The 20,535-nt window shown below is 44.4% G+C and overlaps 1 long non-coding RNA gene across 4 annotated transcripts in view; it reads left to right on the top strand.

The window, feature by feature from the left end:
• The window catches only part of LOC138926161 (uncharacterized), a 94,927-nt gene that overhangs the window by 30,106 nt on the left and 44,286 nt on the right, over positions 1-20,535 (top strand). For all 4 annotated transcript variants that reach the window (XR_011442530.1, XR_011442531.1, XR_011442529.1 and 1 more), the window contains exon 2: positions 5,523-5,953. This is a non-coding gene — a long non-coding RNA (uncharacterized lncRNA). The remainder of the gene's footprint in view (positions 1-5,522; positions 5,954-20,535) is intronic.

The following is a 20,535-nucleotide window of genomic DNA, read 5'->3' as shown; positions in this document are numbered from 1 at the left end:
AGTCGACAAGTTCTGACCAGCGAATTGGTGTCTGAGAATGCCCACGGGAGACGACCAAAAGCCACGTCCGATCCCAACCATCCGTCTGGACAGACAGAGGCAGACTCGTTCCGTTGCAAAAATGGCTCAAAGTGCGGTCGACGTGGCGCTGAAAAAGTTCATCACCACAACGGATCGAATTAGCCAATTTGAGGCTAACATAAATACTCCGGGCGCCAGAGAAACGCAAGGAGGCTCCCAGTACATTTGCGAGGTCCATCGGGACCAAATTCGGGCATTGTGGGAGAAGGTGGAGAAGTACTATGAGAGCTGCTCCGATTTACTAGCCGTGTCAGACGACAATGTGGCCACCTCGACCGTGCTGGAATCGAAGTACAACTACTGCTACTCCGTCTATTCGAGACGGAAGCCTGAGTGGATTGGGAAGCAATTTTCTCCCGAAGCTGGGCAGAAAATTGCTTCCCAATCCACTCAGGCTTCCGTCAATGTCCACACGCCCGCGCCTACAGGCTGCCGGTTACCTCCGGTGGATACCGAGGTCTTCGCGGGTGATTATCTTCGGTGGCCCACCTTCAGAGACTTGTTTACGGCCATTTACATCCAAAACTCGCGACTCACCCCGGTAGAGAGGTTGTTCCACTTACTGTCCAAAACAAGTGGAGACGCCCACGCCATTGTCTCTAAGGCTCCGCTTACCCATGAGGGGTTTGTCGTCGCTTGGCAAAGCCTCACAGACCGCTTTGAGAACCGGCGGCTACTGGTCAATAGCCAGTTGAAAATCCTTTTCAACCTCCAGGCTATTTCTCAAGAGTCCGGGGTCGCGCTGAAGGAGCTCCAAGCCACCATTCAGAGTTGTCTGACAGCCCTAGCAATGTCCGCCATCAATGTTGAGGCTTGGGACTGCCTCCTGATGTTTATGATTTCGTCAAAGCTCCCCAAAGTCACACTTTCCATGTTGGAGCAATCCGTTCATAACAAGGCCGAAATTCCAACATGGAAGGAATTAGACAACTTCCTGACAGAGCGCCATCGCACTCTGGAAGCGATCGACGACGTCAGACCTAGTGGCTCCGGGCAACTTCCGCCAAGGTCGGGAACTCCTACTGCCCCTGCTCGAAGGCTCCACTCATACGAGACTCGAGTGGTTCCGGGCCCCAAGGGTTGCGATCTCTGTTCGAGGGAGAACCACCCCATTCGTTTATGTCCTCGGTTCTTGGAAATGGACGTAAATGGGCGCTCGGACTACATTAAAAGGAAGCAGCTATGTTTGAACTGTTTTGCCCGAGGGCACCAGCAACGAGACTGCACGAGCGCCCATACCTGCTTCACATGTCACAGCCGACACCGCGGCAATCCGTTCGCCACCGCTCCAAGTCCGCCTACTACAGCAAGGGCTCGACCCGCACAGACTGCCAGAAGCACAAACGGCTCAGAGGATCAGTCGGATGTGCAGGTGTGTTTCGCTTCCGGGTCAGGAGCCGTCCTACTAGGCACGGCCCTTATCAACGTGTGCCATTTGGGGTGCAGCTTCCAGGCACGAGCTCTGATAGACTCAGGGTCCGAAGCGACCTTCATAACGGAACGACTGTTCAACCTCGTCAAACCACCCTTCAAGACGATTCAAGCCCAAGTTTCCGGCCTTAATCAGACCATTCCGCGCAGTCTACAAAATTGTGCCATTTCTCCATTCGGTCGCCGTCTAGACCCGGGCTACAATTAGAGACTGCGGCCTACGTTCTGCCGCAGTTGGCAGGAAATCTGCCATCATGCCCGATTCCGCGAGATCGTCTCAAGGGGCTGCCCGACATTCCCCTGGCGGACCCCAACTTCTTTGAGAGCTCCCAAGTCGATGTACTAATAGGAGCTGACATTCTTCCGTCCATTCTCCTCGGTAACGCCAAGGCTAACATATGCGGGTCGCTTCTCGGTCAGGAGACCATTTTTGGATGGGTGCTGACAGGCCCATTATCTCCAGCCAATCCCCGCAGCGTGTCCGTTTTTTCCACACGAGTGGCCCCCAGCCTCGGTGACTCACTGGATCAGCTCCTCACCAAATTCTGGGAGGTGGAAGATGTGCCCACACCGATAAGTTCGGAATCGGATTCCGTTTGCGAGCACAATTTTGTCCAGACGACGAAAAGAGACGAGTGTGGCAAGTACGTTGTGACGCTCCCCTTACGCGACCCCGGGCAGAAGGGTTCCGAGCTAGCGGCTTCACGGTCCTTTGCCCTTGCTCAGTTTCTGCGTAACGAGCAGCGCCTGAAGAGGGACCCGCCCCTTAAGGCCCGCTATGACTCGGTAATTCAGGAGTACATCGACTTAGGCCACATGACCGAGATCTCTCCCGCGAGCAATTCCGCTACCTACTATCTTCCACATCATGCAGTCTTCAAGCCCGAAAGCACGACCACCAAGGTGCGAGTGGTCTTCAATGCTTCGAGCCCGTCCGCAAACGGGACCAGTCTGAACGACATTCTTTACGCGGGCCCGGTCTTACAATCCGACCTGACGATTCAAATCCTAAAGTGGCGGTACTTTAGGTTTGTCTTCAACGCCGACATCGAGAAGATGTATCGGCAAATTTGGGTAGACCCCAAGCATACTCCGCTCCAACGTATTTTGTTTCGCAATCCCGATGGGGATATCCGCGACTACGAGTTGAAAACGGTCACCTTCGGTGTCAATTGTGCCCCGTTCCTGGCGATCCGTGTGCTGCGACAGCTCGCTGACGACGAAGAGTCGAAGTATCCGCAGGCAAGCCAAATTATCCGGCAGTTTATGTACTTTGATGACGTTCTCGCGGGGGCAGACTCCAAAACTGAAGCCCAAGCTTCGATTCGAAAGCTGAAAGGGGCCCTAGAGTCAGCAGGGCTCCCACTTAGGAAATGGACGTCGAATAACAAGGCAATCCTGGCCGACATTCCGATCGATCACCGTCTCCGTGCTGACTTTCTCGACATCGATGCAGAGAGCACGGCCAAGACACTCGGCGTGCGGTGGAAAGCGACGACTGATGAATTCTTTTTTGTCCCGCCAGAATTGACTTCCGGCTCGGTTTTCACAAAGCGCCAAGTCCTCTCCCAAATTGCCAAATTGTTCGATCCAGCAGGTTGGCTCGCTCCTTTCATTGTTCGGGCAAAAATGTTCATGCAAGACATTTGGCTTCTGGATCTAGGGTGGGATGACGCCCTCCCTCAAGATTTCTGTCAGCGATGGGTTGACTTCCTAAAGAATTACTCGGTGCTCGATCAGATTCGTGTTCCTCGATGGGTCGCGTTCCGACCACACCTAAAGGTCGAACACCACGGGTTCTGCGACGCTTCACAGAAGGCGTACGGCGCAGCAATTTACGTTCGTGTCGAAATCGGGTCCACGGTATTACCCTGCTGACTGCAAAGACTCGAGTGGCCCCAGTTAAGACGGTATCGCTCCCTCGACTAGAACTGTGCGGTGCCTTGTTGTTGTCCGAGATGGCCACCGCCGTTCTGCCACAAATGCCGGGGGCCACGTCTGCCCTATACTGTTGGACCGACTCGACTATTGTCCTCGCGTGGCTGCATAAGCCAGCGTGCCAGTGGACAACGTTCGTGGCCAACCGGGTGACCAAGATCACCCAGTTCACCGACGTGCAGAAATGGGCACATGTCCGCTCCGAGCATAACCCTGCGGATCTCGCTAGCCGGGGCGTAGCTCTCCAAGATCTTGCAGATAACCAGTTGTGCCGGCACGGTCCTGACTGGCTGCAGAGGCCTCGCAGCGACTGGCCCACTCAAGGCTATGATACCCCCGTGACTGAACTCGAGAAGCGAGCAGGCAAGGTCCATGTCGCGAAAGTACCCCCCGAAGATCTCCTTGAGCGTTTTTCCACACTCGACAAGGCATTACGAGTCCTTGCCTATGTTAATCGCTTCATCCAGCGCGCGCGGAAGATTCGACCCTCGTTTGAAGAGCACCTGACCGCTAATGAGATTACGTCGGCTGAACGTCTTCTAGTTTCCGTCACTCAGCGCAGACACTTCGTCTCTGAGATGGGCTGCTTAAGCGAAAAGCGTCCAATATCGGCATCCAGTCCGATTCAGAATCTGAACCCCTTCGTGGATTCGCAAGGCCTTATGAGAGCCTGCGGCCGGGTCACGTCCTCTAAGCTTCTCCAATATGACGAACGGCACCCTATTATCCTTCCGTACGACTGTCAGCTGTCTCGACTCCTGGTTCATTTTACACATCGCATCACGCTGCACGGTGGCAGTCAGCTGATGATCCGTCTGATCCGGGCCAAGTTCTGGATTCCAAGGGTGAGGAATTTGGTCAAGTCCGTTGTCCATTCTTGTAAGGTATGTGTCATCCACAAGAAGAAGTTGCAGACGCAACTCATGGGAGAGCTACCCAAGGAACGGACGTCCTTCTCGCGCCCGTTCACGCTCACCGGTGTGGATTATGCCGGTCCCTTCGAGATAAAAAACTATACGGGGAGGGCCTGTCTCATCACAAAGGGTTATGTGTTGGTGTTTGTGTGTTTCTCCACCAAGGCCATCCATTTAGAGCCTACGTCGGACCTTACGACCGAGAAATTTCTGGCGGCTTTCGCAGGGTTCGTGTCCCGGAGAGGATGCCCCCGTCAAGTGCAGTCCGACAACGGGAAGACCTTTGTGGGAGCAGCTGCTCTACTATCCCGGACAGACCGAGGGAGATATTGCAACCCGAGCGATTGCAAGGGGGGCGGAATGTTTAGGTGAGGCCATGAGCCATTCACCTGAAGAGCGCATCCGCGCTGAAGAGCGCACCCGCGCTGAAGAGCGCACCCGCGCTAAAGAGCGCACCCGCGCTAAAGAGCGCACCCGCGCTAAAAAGCGCACCCGCGCTAAAGAGCGCGTGCACACTCGCCCCTCTGTGCCCTCTCTTCTCGCTCGTTGGCTGTCGGCGATCTCTTTTTTTTCACTAGTTTTTAAGATCAATTCGATGTACGCAGCCAATAAAGCTGAACGCGCTTTTATACTGAAACCAAAGACGCCCCCGACTTCTAATTTTTCTGGAATCTTTTTGCGGAACCACGCCCCCCTACACAGAGATATTTAATTGGGAATAGACTCGATAGAAAGCTTCATGCCTCTATTTTAAAAGTAAAGTTATTCCATTAAAATATTCCATTCCAATTCGCAGATTTATTTATTTTGCTACAGCAAGCCAAAACCGACTTCCATTTCGCGTACGTTCGCGACCTCATGTTTTTTTGCCAATATTATGAAAATGAAAAATCCATTAGAATCCATCACCAAGTGCTATCGGAAACAAAAAAAAATAAGTATCAAAAAATGTTTTTTTCTTTAATTTTTGTTGCACTAATTGCGTACGAACGTACGTTCGCGACCCCAGGAAATGCCCATATTCAATTTTTCATTGCCGATTATATTATACAATCTGTAGATGCAGGTAATATTTATATTAGATTCCTTATTCATAGTTACATTCAATAACATAACCGATTTTCTAGAAACTAATAATTTTCTTTTATTTCATTTCAGAACCCTTTTGATATGCAAAAATCATTTTCAAAATTAGAAAAATATACGTGTTTCAAAGGCAACAATGGATCTTTACAGCTCTGAATTATACCAGTATAATTTTATATTTGCTTTAAGAAAGAAAATTGAAATGATATCAAAAAGCTGTGTATCTTTTAAAGAAACCAAAATTCAGAAATTGTTTGACAAATTGTTGTCAAACGACTTTTTTTTATTAAAATTAACTATTTATGGTATAAATGATTCGAAAAATTTAAAAAAATTATTTTTGTGGAGCTCGGAAAGTTTTCAAACAAAACTTAAATTGTTGTATGATTTTGATCAAAATTTGCATAAATTAATCACATTGAATAATTATTTCAAACTGGCATCAAGACAATCTTTTAAGGTCAAAAAAGAAATTCATTTAGACTTTATATTGAAAATGGAGTGTGAGTAATTTTTTCACAAATAAATTTTACCTATTTAAAATCATCATATCAAAATGCGCCTAAAAATGATAAAGACATCAAAAAACAAGAAAGGAAAGCTAACTTCGGGCGGAGCCGATATATGTATCGCAAACATCGGATATAGTTGACCGATCCTTATGGGAATATGAATATATTTAACCAATTTATTACAATACAAAATCTAAAAAAAGTCCCAAACTTCTATCTTCAAACATACCAAATTTGGTATTTCTTCCAAAAACCATTTCCGATTGTTCAGTTATATGGCAGCTATAAGATATAGTCGGTCGTTCGTTATGAAATTTGGTAGGTCGGATTAACTGACAAAAAATAAAATCTGTACCAAGTTCCAGCTATCTTCAAAAATACGAAAGTTGGGTCATTTCCGATCGTTCAGTTATATGGCAGCTATAGGATATAGTCGGCCGATCCTTACGAAATTTGGCATGTCGTAATATTTTGCCAATACCGCTCATGTAAAATTTTAACTCTCTAACTCAAAAAACACCGAAGTTATACCATTTCCAATCAATCAGTTATATGGCAGCTATAGGATATAGCCGGCAGATCCGTTCCGACTTATATACTGCGTGCTATCGAAAGAAGGGTGTGTGCAAAGTTTCAAGTCAATAGCTTTAAAACTGAGAGACTATTTTGCGTAGAAACAGACAGACGGACAGACAGACAGACGGACAGACGGACATGCTCATATCAACTCAGGAGGTGATCCTGAATTCTTGATATACTTTATAGGGTCGGAGATGTCTCCTTCACTGCGTTGCACACTTTTTTTACCAAAATTATAATACCCTCTGCAAGGGTATAAAAAAAAATAAATCTTTAAAACTTATACGCAATAAACACAGAAACATATGGTTTATTCGGAGTTTTGAAAACCAAATTTTTGACAATACAATTCTGAAAGTACATAACCTCTCACTCTCTACTGCCGCACCGTCGCCGTTTTCGGCTCAGTTACTTCGCCCATTCGCTATGGCCAGCCCCTGATTCGGGCTTGTCGCTATACAAATTCAGAATACAAAGTCAGCCATACAAGGGCCTTACTCCTTTCAAGACATACTCACGAATGCGTTTGCCACTAGTCACCTCACACCTGCATGCATACGCACTGCTGGATTTGTTGCGGACCCAAGACTAGGCATCGTGCCTTTTTTTACACCAGGGAATATCGGTGCCTGTGCAGCAGCCAGCCTGGATCAGGAGTTTTCTGACTTGACCGGGGTGTCCCGGATCAGGGTTCTTGACGGGCTTGAATTCCCGAGTCGGACACACCTCGCATTGCAGGATCACGCATTTTCGTTGGGGTAAAGATTAAGAAGACTTTTCCACTTGCTTGTCGGACTCTCTAAAAGCGGTCTTTACCCTATGTATCGCCTGGAGCGACATTCAATTCTCCTGAATTCGCTTCCGGGTGTTAATTTTCCTTTCCAAACTCGCTGCACACTCTCGGCGGGTCCCTTTTCGTGCCCCCTCAATCCTCCCAGCCCTGGACTTTTGGTGTTGATGTGAGGAGTCCTGGCGCACCATGGGGCCAACGAACAACTTTCTTGGCCTTAAAAAATAACAGTAAGACGAAAGATGTTTCAATGTTTTTTTTTTAACCTTTTTTTTGTTATGAAGCTTAAGAACCAAAAAAGCTTTTATAAAAAAATGGGCGTGTCATGGACCTTACCGCCGACTAAAACAACAAAAAATCTAATATATCGCTGGTTTCAAAAGTTAGACCTTCCAAATAAAGACAGCAACATGCGTTTATGTTATATGCGTTAAATATTTAACAGGCCCCTTTCCGCCCTTATACATTAAAAGAAGTGGGCGCCCTTTTGGGCCAAAGTGGGCGTTGGCCCATAGGCTCCACGGTCTTGCAGGCCGCCCTCCCTTCTTCCTCCTCCGCCGTCGCTTGCCCGGTCGAGCCGCCCCTCAGGAAACTCTTGCATTGTGCGGCGTCTATACTTTCTCCGCCTCCTTCTAGGCACTCTGGCCCATTCCCTAGAGGAAGGTCCTTCCTTGTTTTTAATTTATTGCCGAAAGTCCTAACCATATCTTTTAGCTATAAGTTAAAACTAGTTATAGAACCAAAAAAAGGGTTTTTTTAGGAAAAAAAAAACAAAAATTAAGAATTAGAACATTAAAAATATTTGCATATTTTTATACCCTTGCAGAGGGTGTTATTATTTTTGGTCAAAGGTATGAAACGCAGTGAAGGAAACATCTCCGACCCTATAAAGTATATATATTCTTGATCAGGATCACCTCCTAAGTTGATATGAGCATGTCTGTCTGTTTCTACGCAAACTAGTCTTTCAGTTTTAAAGCTATCTTTGCACACATTGAAACTTTGCACACACCCTTGTTTCCTTTGCACGCATTATATAAGTCGGAACGGCCGGGATCAACCGACTATATCCTATAGCAGCCATATAACTGAACGATCGGAAACGACCCAACTTTCGTGTTTTTGAAGATAGAAAGCTGAAACTTGCATAGTACAGATTTTATTTTTGGTCAGTTAACCCAACCTACTAAATTTATCCTATAGCTGCCATATAACTGAACGATCGGAAATGGTATTTGGTAAAAATACCAACTTTTGTATTTTTGAAGATAGAAGCTTGGTACTTTGTTTTAGCTTTATTTTTTATAAATTGTTATATTATGATGTTTTATAAGGATCGGCCAACTATATCCGATGTTTGCGATATATATCCGGTTTTAACTGCAAGGGTATATCAACATCGATTCCGCCCGAAGTTAGCTTTCCTTTCACACATACTCTCATAAGGATCGGCCAACTATATCCGATGTTTGCGATGTTTATGAAGTTTTAACTTGATAAATTAAAGTAATTCAAGAATTTTCACGGGCGCTAACAGACGCGTCTGTAGCAAAAATTTTTAAAGTTTACAGAACATTGTAAATGTTCTCTATTCCACACAAATGGAATCACACAAAACACAAAAATACACAAAACACATAATAAACCTGTAGTATTGGTGTCCATCGCAAATTGCATCAAAAAACATTTTTTATTTTGAACTTTGCGCTTTCAAATTCATCTTCATTATTTTTTGATATTTTCAAGCACGTGCTGTTTGCTTCCAACAGGTCTATTCAACAATCAATAGCACTTACTTACGGCTCATAATTATCATTTTTTTAACAACGCAACATGTTTTCAAGAGGTTTGCATAAAAAACAAGAAAGTGTTTATATATATAAAAACCGACTATATTATACCTAGTACTCTTCTCTTCCACCCACAATTTAACCAACCTTTAAAGTTAAAACTTTAACGGTATGGATTCTGAGCAATAACAAAACCTTGGGCAAAACAGCAACAACAAACCTACGGCCATATGGTACAACCGATTCAGTACAGAAGCAGACTAAAAGTCTATAACTTCTCTAAAAATTATCCGGTTATCTGATTTTTATACTAAATTTAAAAATAATAATTTTGATATTCGACTTTGCCCAAAGTTAGCTTTCCTTTCTTGTTATTTCAACAAAAAGTTGTAAATTTATTATTTTTTGCTTGTTGTTATCAATTAAGTCAATATTTTGTTTCCAATTTTTACTATATCATCATAGTGCGGGGTACCAGCTAACCATTTACAGTTTCCAATTCATTACTACCTCTTACAGTTCTTCTTATATAATACGAGTTCTTACATAAAGCGAAATTTGCCAGTGTTGTGACAAATGACTTTCATGGGCGGAATGTCATAGTTGACCACAGTTCGGCTCGGGAAATTTCAAATCCAAACGACTAGCCAGTGTTAATGCATTAAACTTCATATATTTATTTACTTGCTAATTACTTAAGGTTGTTTATTTTGGTTAGGGTACAACTGGTAACTTCTGAAAGGTTCAGCTTTAAACTCTAGTGGTTTGTACCCTGACCTTCTCCACCACTCTGATCGCCTTGCTTGTTCGACGACTCTTTTTAAACACCTACTTTACAAATGGCAGAAAGAGACAAAGTAAAGCTTTGCGAAGATAACAGGGAAAAATCTGGGTGGATTCTCACTTAAGAATCGAATTTAAAGAAACTTTACTTTTACAAAACCATATAGCTGAGGTGAGTCGTATAGCTGTGAGCTCTTTCACGAGACAGCCTAGAAATTATATTCTATTTTATAAATAGAATAAGAATTATATTTTAAGAACGTAACATCTTTGGAACGCTCAAAGTTTGAAACGTTCATATCGAACCAGTGTGAGAGCAAAGAGATCCGAATGGAAAGATAGAAAGCGCACGCTCCGCACTCTTGAGTTTTCTATGAGTGAGGTTGTTTCAATTTTTAAAAAGTGAATTTTTAGTGTTTTTTATTTTTTGTATAGTATTTATTTTTATTTATATTTTTAATGGTACTGTAATACAATGGGGACCAAAACACAAGCAATGTCATGCCGTAATTATGTACACCGCTGGAAGTGCGACTATACTTTCCACGTGAGGGCGGCTGGTAACAGGTACGGTCATGTCTTTGCCGAGGATGCTGTCGAATTGTAGTCGGGCGGGGAGAAGAACTCTCCCTTAAAGTACCCCCAATCCCATAAGGTACCCCAAACATGTGTTAAACTAACTAAAATAAAAACCAAAGTTGAGAAATATGGAAATGGGGTAATATGGAATTAAAAGCCAAAAAGATGCTGCGATGAAGAAGCTCCCAATGGAGGGGTAACAATCGGAGGCGGGACGCAGCGGTGAGGAGAAGGGTGCCAAGCGAAGAAGAAGGATCTACAGCCGCAGCCGACTAATCGATCGTTCGCCGGGGTAACAAAGTGTAAAACGCTCATTGGAGTCCTTGATAGGAGATCCAAGAATGGGCTGATCCCTAAGGAAGATTGTAAATGAGTTGCATGGGTGCTTCATGGAGGTGATGCTGAAGAGCGGAGGACCCCTACCAGAATGCGAAGACGCAGGCTGACGCGCGAATACGCGCGATCGGTAAAACTGCACAAAGGTTTGACAAGGTTTGTTCCTCCCGGTACAAAGCTGGAGACGATTGACTGGTCTGAGATCCGCAACACGCCGAGGGAGTAAGGCTCACCGAAAAGCCGACCGACTGCAAAAAGCCTGGAGGAGGCGAGGCACCGGATTAAGTACGGCTTCGAGCACATTAAGGTCTGGGTATATAAGTCTGATGCCAGGAGCAAGACTGGTGGCATCGAGCTGGAGGCAGACGATCAAGAGCCAGTAGCCAGTGATCAAAGATGGGCACCCGGAAGGAATGTCGGATGAGGAGAAAATATCCTGGAAGGGTACATTTCGGAGGAGAGCGCCTTGGCAAGGGCTCTTAGAGGCGGCGGGATGGAGGAGAATTCTCTGCTGTAGTGGAGAATCTCAAGGATATCTCTGACAATCTTGCAGATAAACCTTCACCAAGACGCTATCAGCTTCCCTCCTACTCCACCGCCGAAAGTGCAGCTGATGTGGCCTTAATCCAGGAACACTGGATCCTCGGAGACAAAAAAACTAAGCCGCAAAAAGGAAATGTCCTCTTTTTGCTACCTAATTTCAGCAATGAACATTACGTAGCCGCAGAAAACATCTGTGGGTCCCATCTGTGGTTATGTCAGGAAAATCAGGAAAATCTTTGCAGCAATTTTGAGGACAGTTATCGTGCCCCAGACGTTGTAGCGAACGAAGGTTGTCTTCATACCCAAAGCGGGAAAAGCATCGCACTCCGCCGGACTTAGGACTGCAGACTAATAAGTCTGTCGTCCTTCCTGCTTTAAACCCTGGAAAGGCTCATTAGCCTCCACATTCATCTTACCATTAACCCAAATAACATTTCGGGATCACAGCACGCGTATAGGAAGGGCAGATCTACAGAAACGGCACTCCACTAGATCACTACGTTTCTCGAAAAAGCACTTAGTGACAAAGAAAACGCGTTAATGCTTTTCTAGGAATAGAAAGTGCGTTCAACAATATCCTGCCATGTTCAATAATCAATGCGCTGAAGAAACTAGGGGTAGACGATCAATCCATGCACCTGATAAAGCAGGTCCTAGTAAACGGTACTAGCGACTGTTAAAGCGACCTCGTCCTCGATTCTCCAACGGGGCTCCGCGATGTGGCGACTCGCTCCGACGAAGTTGGTCGCGTTATCGCAGTGCACTATCTGCAAACAACCTTGGAAACTACTTCTAAATGAACTGCCTTGGACGCAAAACAAACAAATAAGGCAATGTTGGACTTTATGGGGTGGCCTATCACGAATTTTCAATGTCGTATCAATAGGGCCACATATGGAGAATGGACGGAGAGCACGAATTCTGTCTAAGGGTAAATCTCTAATCAAACGAGGCTTGCATTTAAAGCAGCGTATGCATGACCGTACAGTCTGACTGAAGAATTCCTGCGGTTTTACGATTCATATGGGCTGTCGCAAAAGAGTCACAAGTGCTCGTTGGCCACACGAAAATTAGACTCGTGCAAGTATCGGACGTAGCTCTAAACAAATTGAGAGCGTTTTGTCAACAATACTGGAAACTTTGGCATGAAACCGCAACAACGAAAAAATAAGCCCAGCCTCTGAGGGTTCGTGTAAAAAGGGATTTAGCTTTTGTAGACTAGGGCCAACAATTAAATTTTTTCGGATCTTTTCCATTTCTTCTTGATACTCGTGCTCTTGGGCTATTTCGACTATTATCTTAAAGGCTTCATTATATTCGACAGAAGAGGGAACAATATCAGAATTCACTGCTAATCTCTTCATTATATTCGACAGAAGAGGGAACAATATCAGAATTCACTGCTAATCTCTTCGATTTCCTTATGAAGAGGAACATATAAACTAACACTCGCAGATCCTTCTATCACTTCCAATAAATGTGAGGTAAATACGATTGCGGTAAATCCGACCGCATTCTTTTTTGCTTCCATCTGCAGATGTTCTAGTGACAGATAAAACCGGGGGCTCGTCGGTCACGTTATTTTCGGGTTCCATTAAGAACGATGGACCTGTAAACCAGTTCGATTCTACAGTCTCCCTAACGTCTCCACCTCTGGACCCTATATCTGCCGGGTTCTATTTAGTTGGTACATGGCGCCACGTGCTATCATCTGACCACTCTTGAATTTCAGCTACTCCATTCGCTACAAATGTTGACAACGACGATGGATGGGAATGAATCCAATGTAGAGTTATTTCTCAATCCGACCAAAATACACTTCGTTTGATTGGAACTTTTAATAGAGGCTTTGTCATGCGTCAGAGATCTGCGAGAAAGTGAGCGGTAAATAACTCAAGACGGGGGAGCATTTTTGTCTTGAGCGTCTTTGTTTTGAAACTTTAAGACCTTCTGCAGATTCGCAACGAATATATTTCCAGGCTCTATAGGCTCTCATCGATGCGTCAGAAAGAGCATCAATTTGAATCGGTGACATCGGCTCCTCTAATCGGGTGATATGACCTCTAATTGCGGCAAAGGAATTTGTATTTTGTTCCACGGTGTTTCTAAGTGCAGTGGAATTGACTCATTCCCAACTAGCTTAATTGGTTCCTGCAATAGGATCTTTCCTTTTATAAGTATAGGGCTTAATAAGCAAAGAGAGTCATCAGCTTCGATGTCACCGAAAGAATGTTCCGCTTGGTCACCCTTTGACCCATGACTGAAGCATCAATTTCAAATTTAAATATATCTTCTTTAGGAACTTCTGAGTTCAGTTCTGAGTCCGAAAGTGTTATTGGCTTAACCGTGCTTTCGGATGCAGTAACTTCAGGCGAGTTTGAAAACCACTTGCTCAATTCAAACCCAGCGTTTTGAAAACCCTGAGTTCAGACATAACTGTCTTTAGCTCCTCAATGCACCCGTTATCCCGTTTACATGCCCCCAGCACCCGTTAACATGTCGTCGACGTGAAAGTCGGACCCAATAACTTCGGCAGCTCGAGGGAATGTATTTTTCACAGATTCACTCAACCTCTTCAAACACCTTATGGTCAGGAATGGGGCTGGCGCAGTGCCATATGTAACGGTGTTGAGCTTGCAAAGTTTCAAGGACTCTGATGGGTCTTTCCTCCACACTATCAACTGGTATCACCTATCAGCTTCATTTACCATTACTTGTCGATACATCTTTTTTATGTCTGCTATCAGAGAAAATCTGTTTAGCCGGAACCGAAGAAGAGTTAAATACAACTCTTCCTGGATTTTAGAACCAACCATTAAAAGATCGTTTAGGCACTTCTGTGTTGATGTCTTACAAGACGCATCAAACATGACTCGTAATTTGGTCGATGTTCTTTGAGGCCGTAAGACGCACTGATGGGGTATGACGTAGTGTGGAGTAGCAAGAACATCATTGCTTGTAGGGAACATATGACCTAAGGATTCGTATTCTTCCAAAAATTCCACATACATTTTCTTTATATTCGGATCTCGAGATAATCTTCTCTCGAGCGACAAAAAACGGCATTTGGCTAGCTCGAACGAGTTTCCCAACACTCTTGGATCCAATTTAAGTCGAAGCCTGACTTCACATCCACCTGAAGGAAGTACAACGGTATTTTTCTGATAGTGTTTCTTACATAACTTCCTCATGACAGGTGACATGAGAACTTGGTACTTCTTCCAACGACCAGAATTTTTTCGAATTGCCGTCTATCGACTCGAGTAATTCTTCTAATCAAAGGAGAGTTTTTTGGAGGATTGGATGGTTCGGACCTTGTTTTATTTGGCCAACGGACAACAGTTCGAAAAATAACTCAGCTCCAATTAACATGTCTATCCACTGAGGTTTATAAAAAAATGGGTCTGCTAAAGGCAACTTTGGTAGATCCCAATCTTTCACGTTCACTGACAGGTCATGGTGATAACCCGAGATAGTTTTCAGGAATGTTCACATCCTTGTCTACTTATGTCTCAAAAAGACTCAAAAAATTTTTAATCTTCGAATAGTTTTCACTGAATATTGGCAATGCCAAACTGAGAAGTCGAGATCGAGTAGGGGCTGCAGAAATTGCAGTAGCAGGTGGGACTCTTCATCTACAGTGAAGGTATTTAATAAAGACATCACCCTTGCTTCGGTCGTTATTTCTAATTCTTCTAACTCGGTTCCAAATTCATCTTCCCCATCTAATTGCTCGATCTGGTCTTGCAACTCATTTGCCTTAAATTGTCTCATATAAAACCGGAAGCCTGCACTCTAGCTCGGTATTTGTTAAAGGAACTGACCCAGCTTCCAAACGTTCCTCTAACCGGCGAATGCTTTTAACTCTGACATTTAAGAAGAAGTCTTAAGTCATCAAGAGTCGTGGATTTCAATTTCGGTTTACTATTATCCATTTTCTGATTTTATTTATTTTTTAATAAACAGACACCAACGATAAAAATTTAAAAATGTATTATTTTTATTTTTAAATACAAATTCTTTATTTTAATTTATTACTTAGTAAAAAAAAAATATTAATTATATAAAATATTTTTTATTTCAATTATTTAATTAATTAAGGAAAATAACAAAAGGGAAAACAAACGGAATAAAAATATTTCATTTAACATCTAGATAAAAATGAAAAAATAATTAATTAATATATGGCGAAAAAGATGAAATAATTAATTTATTATGTAATTGATAGTCGAATATTGTTGATAGTCAATCACTGAGTATCCAAAAAAATTGTTGGTGGCCAATGACACGAGAAAACGAGAATTTTACCGCTGAATATATTTGTATGCACGAAATATTTTATGCACGGAAATATGTACTATATATGTACATACGAGGTGTGTTCAAAAAGTAAGGTGACTTTGTATTTTCAAGAAAAACTATTAATTTATTAATCAGTATTTATGTTGTCCCCTTCAAAGTAATCCCTCTCAGCACTTTTCGGTATAGCCTTGAGCTCTTTCAGCGATGTAGTCTTTTTTCGGTTTTGGCTCTTCATTGGGACGATTGGGCTTTGGTTTCGATACCATAACCGTATACCTATAATTCGTCACCTGTTATGACCCTTTTGAGTAAATCTGGGTCGTCGTTGAAGTAATTCAACAGCTCTTGCGCGATGCTCATGCGACGGTTCTTTTGGTCAAAATTTAGCAGTTTTGGAACAAACTTCGCTGACACACCAAGAATGCCCAAAACGTTAATAAAAATTTCATGGCACGAGCCAAGCGATATACCGACATCTTCAGCAACTTCTCTGATAGTGATTCGATGATTTTCTAAAACAATTTTCTTCACTGCTTGAACGTTTTCATCAGTTGTTGGCCTGCTTGGGCGTCCAGAGCGAGGCTCGTTATTGGCATCTTCCCGCCATCTTGGAGGAGTTTGTACCACTTGTAAACATTTTTTTACTCAGAACTGTTTTACTGTATGCCACTGTCAACATTTCAAGTGTTTCGGAGCACTTAATTTTATTTTTTACACAAAATGTGATGCAAATCTTTTGATCCATATTTTTCGATAGCAAAAAATCGCCCAGCACGCAAAACAACTTGTAACCTTGACGCAAAAAAGGGGGATTCAATTTAAACTTGGTACAGATGTTAGGGAAGAGTGTACCATCATAGTAAAACAAAAAAATCGATAATCGAAAATATGTTGCCCTCGAAACTTTTCAAATTGTTACCTCTTGCAAGTATGTATGCGCTAATAATTGAACGGCACTTAATTAGATTTACTTTAATTATATTTAATTTGTCTTTTCTCTACTTTCAATTTTTTGGACAAATACCTGCGGTTCTGCCTTAGGATCCCTTAATCCCGCTGCCACTTTCCTCTTGCAGTCGATTCTCCCATTTTTTGTATCATGTACTCAAATTTTAAACATGTGGGGGCAAAACGCACCCATTGTTTTAAAACCACATTTTTTAAATATTTAGCACCCGGGGGTGCCAAAATGTTGAATGAGATTATTTTATCTCTAACACAAAAACGATAAAAAATAAAAAAAAATAAGGGTGGATGCTAAATATAAGCAAAATGACGAAAACGAAAGCTAATACGTGGCCTGTTCAAAGTTCGGTCTATATTCAATAATTCGGTCTATATATTCAATCTATATTCAACGTCAATAATTCGGTCTTTATTTCTCTCTAATCTTAAGCCTAACTTATCTAATGCGGCGAAGAGGGCGAATATGAGCTTTCGCTCCAGCTCCAACCTAAGCTTTTTTATACTAGATTTAGATAACTAACAATTCAACTAAAACAAACAATTAAATTTAACAACAAATTCAAATTAATAACAAGCCAATATATACGACGAATCCGTTTTCTTAACATGGGCAGAAATTAAGAGACTAAGAGTAAATCCATCCAAGGCCGAACTTAATTTTTTCACTATGGAGTACAAACTACCAAGTCTAAGGCTTCCAAAGCTATCACGGGAAACACTTACCCTCCATGGTAACATCAAGTACCTAGGAATTAGATAAAAAACTGGGCTGGAAGCTAAATACTATTGTTAGAGGAAACAAGGCGACTATCGCGTCTATGCTTGCCGCAAGGTCATTGGACTTAAATGGGGTATGTCTCTAAAAACAGTGAGATGGCTATATACAGAGGTTATTTGACCTTTCCTTTTCTACGGGGTAGTGGTCTAGTGACCTCCATATGTTAGGAAAGGTTTAGGAAAACGCAAAGGATGGCAGAGACTTGCATTACTTAATCTATTGCCTGAAGAGACATTAGGGGTCACGATAGCCACGCTATCGGCAATCAGGCTATGGAAACAGACCTCACGGAGATGGCTCCACCCGGACTCGTTGACTTGATCCGAAAAGCTGGATGGGACCGGGGAATGGGGAAAATAGTGACGGACGTGTCGGATGACAAAATGACGGACGGACTCCCTTGGAATTTTATTTACCGGACACAATTTTTAATTTTTTTCTTTAATACAACAATTAAAGATTGAGCTTAAAGATAATAAAAAAAATTCAAAGTCCTTAAGAAGATTCGAACATAGGAAAATTGTACCGAGAGCAAATACTCTCTGCGATCAAAAGTAATACCACAACGGCGCATTGTAAACAGAAACGATGAGACTTTGAAATTTGGAGGCCAAAACATTTTTACGCAGTCGTGCGAGCAGCACGACATACAAAGCACTAAATTTCTGCTTGGGAGTTGAAGGTTGGAGGTCGAAGCGGACAGACGCGTAATGCAGCCCTGACAGTGTCGTGCAACGAAGACGGATGGGCCGTAGACGGCGCTAGATGGTACTACCAAAAAGCGCCCCCCAAATGGAGCATACCTGCCGTCGCGAGCTATAGCCTAGCCTAGCGTTAGAGTTATGTTATTAATTTAAATTTATATTTATATATTCATAGTCTTTTAAAAAAAACAGAAAAAACTTCTACCAACCATCCCAAAACCCCCTAACCTTTAACAAGCTCTGGTTTGTCGTAAGAGGCGATTGTCAGGGCAAGGGGATATCCCTGCAGGAAAGCAGGGAAAAGGCTACTCGCAACCTTTCTTCATAACCCGAAAGGCATCCTCTTCAAAATAGCGAGAAAGCGACCAGGGCTGAGTCCAGTAAAGCCCTGGGATAGGTAACTGGAATAAAGGAACTTGAGACGACGAACCCTGGGCTGACGGACAGCTGTATTCTGGCACCTGAGTACGCGGAGTGAACTCCCGCCGAAATGGCTGACAGGCTAATGCAGCTTCTGCCCCCGTCCCGCTGAAATTGGGCAAGTCTCCAGAAAACGTTCCATAGGTGTCGCCACTAAGCTGGCCGTGCAGGCTCAGATGAACCATACCTGACCAACGCGGATTTGGCTCTGAACTCTACACTTCGGACCTCGGGAAGGAGATCGCGCAGCTAGTGGAGATGCTGGAGAACGGTAAAAGTAGGTCCATCCACCAGCCAATGAGGGACACCATAGAGAGCATCCGAGCTCTCTACGAGCGACTGGCCGCTCAGACGGACGAGCAGGGACGTAAGGAAGCGCTTAAATCCCAACAGGCGTCACAAACATCGCCCCATCGCCAACATAGCGAATCCCAGAAGGGAACAGGCCCAGACCCCCTCAACAACAAGAGGAGCAAGAGGGAGACTTCGCAGGCGGCGACACGAACGAGGACGGAAGCCAGGGCACCAGGATAGGCCGTGGAACCTGCAACTCAGGCGAGCAAGGACGGCCAAGATAGGAAGCTAGTTGGCCCTAAAAAGAAACTGCCAAAGAAGCAGTGGGCAACTGGCTCAATGCCCAAGGAAAAGCCAATGCCGGACGCACTGGTCATCACGGCTAAGGGCGAATCTAGCTACGCTGATATCCTGCGACGGGTGAAGCAGGAGATGTCCAGGAAATGTGGCAAGGACGGCCATATGGCAAAAGACTTCGCGGAAGAACCAAAGTGTGCGTTCTACAGCAACGTCGGGAAGGAAGCAGGACACATAGCAGGAAGTGGGAATTGTCCGATGTTCAGGAGCGCCCCCTCACAAAGGAAAAGCTAATGAGGTGCACCCAGCTCAACCTCAAGCATTGCGAGGTGGCTCAGTCGCTGCTTAGGCAGGCGGTCAGAGACGAGCAGACACAGGTAGTCCTTATCTCGGAATCATGTAGGAGCATCCCAGGAAACGGATGGCTGGCTGCAAGGGAGCGGCTCTGTGGTCAACGGAGACGGCTCCCCAGGACATAGGGACATCCAGCGAAGGTTTTTTTCGGGCCAAAATAAATGGGGTTACATTTTACAGCTGCTATTTTACAGCTTAAGATGGGAAATCTCGCGCTACCTAAGGATGCTACGAAGCTTGTTTGCGGATGCAAGAGGCAGATCGCCGGTGGTCATTGGAGGGGACTTCAACGCCTGGTCCCCGGAGTGGGACACACAGTCTCTTGGAACACTTTGCGGCACTGGACGTGGTCTTGGCCAATAGAGGCCACAAGCTGACGTACAGCAGGGCAGGGCGTGGATCTATCATCGACATCACCTTCGTTAGCAGCGCACTAATAAGGAGGTGCAGCTGGGAGGTCAGTGATGATTTTACTTTCAGGGCAACCAGGCCATACACTTCACTCTTGGAGGGGTAAGTAAGAAACGGATTCCCAAGGTGACAGGACCGAAATGGAAGGACACGCGTTTGGATCGAGAAGCACTCTCGGTAACCTTGCAGACGCTTGACTGGACTTCATCATCCTCTCCGGAGGGAGCAGCGGAGGAACTTTCAGGGTCACTAGCAGATGCTTGCGACAGTGCCATGCCCAGGAGGAAACCCAGCAGAAGAGGAGCATCGGTATACTGATCTCCTCAGGATCAAACTACCGACGGGATGTATACTCAGTGTCGTCACGTCGGTCTTGCTGTACGCAGCTCCCATATGGGCTGCGTCAGGCACAAGACAACAGGGGCCTAAGATAAAGCTATGGGCATCGTACCGACTAGCGGCCCTACGCGTCATATCCGGCTTTAGAACCGTATTCGAGGAAGCCGCCCTCGTTCTAGCCGGAATGATCCCAATTGATATACTGGCTAATGAAGCGAAGGAAATCTACGCATCCAATCGGCAACGGGGAAGGAATTCATCCCGAGGGGCCATCAAGAGGTCAGCCCGAAAAGCGGCACTATCCTCAT

The sequence above is a fragment of the Drosophila bipectinata genome, chromosome 2R, assembly GCF_030179905.1.
Source record: "Drosophila bipectinata strain 14024-0381.07 chromosome 2R, DbipHiC1v2, whole genome shotgun sequence".
NCBI lineage: Eukaryota > Metazoa > Arthropoda > Insecta > Diptera > Drosophilidae > Drosophila > Drosophila bipectinata.
Note: the sequence above shows the minus strand (reverse complement) of the source record. Positions and strands in the feature narration are given on the sequence as shown.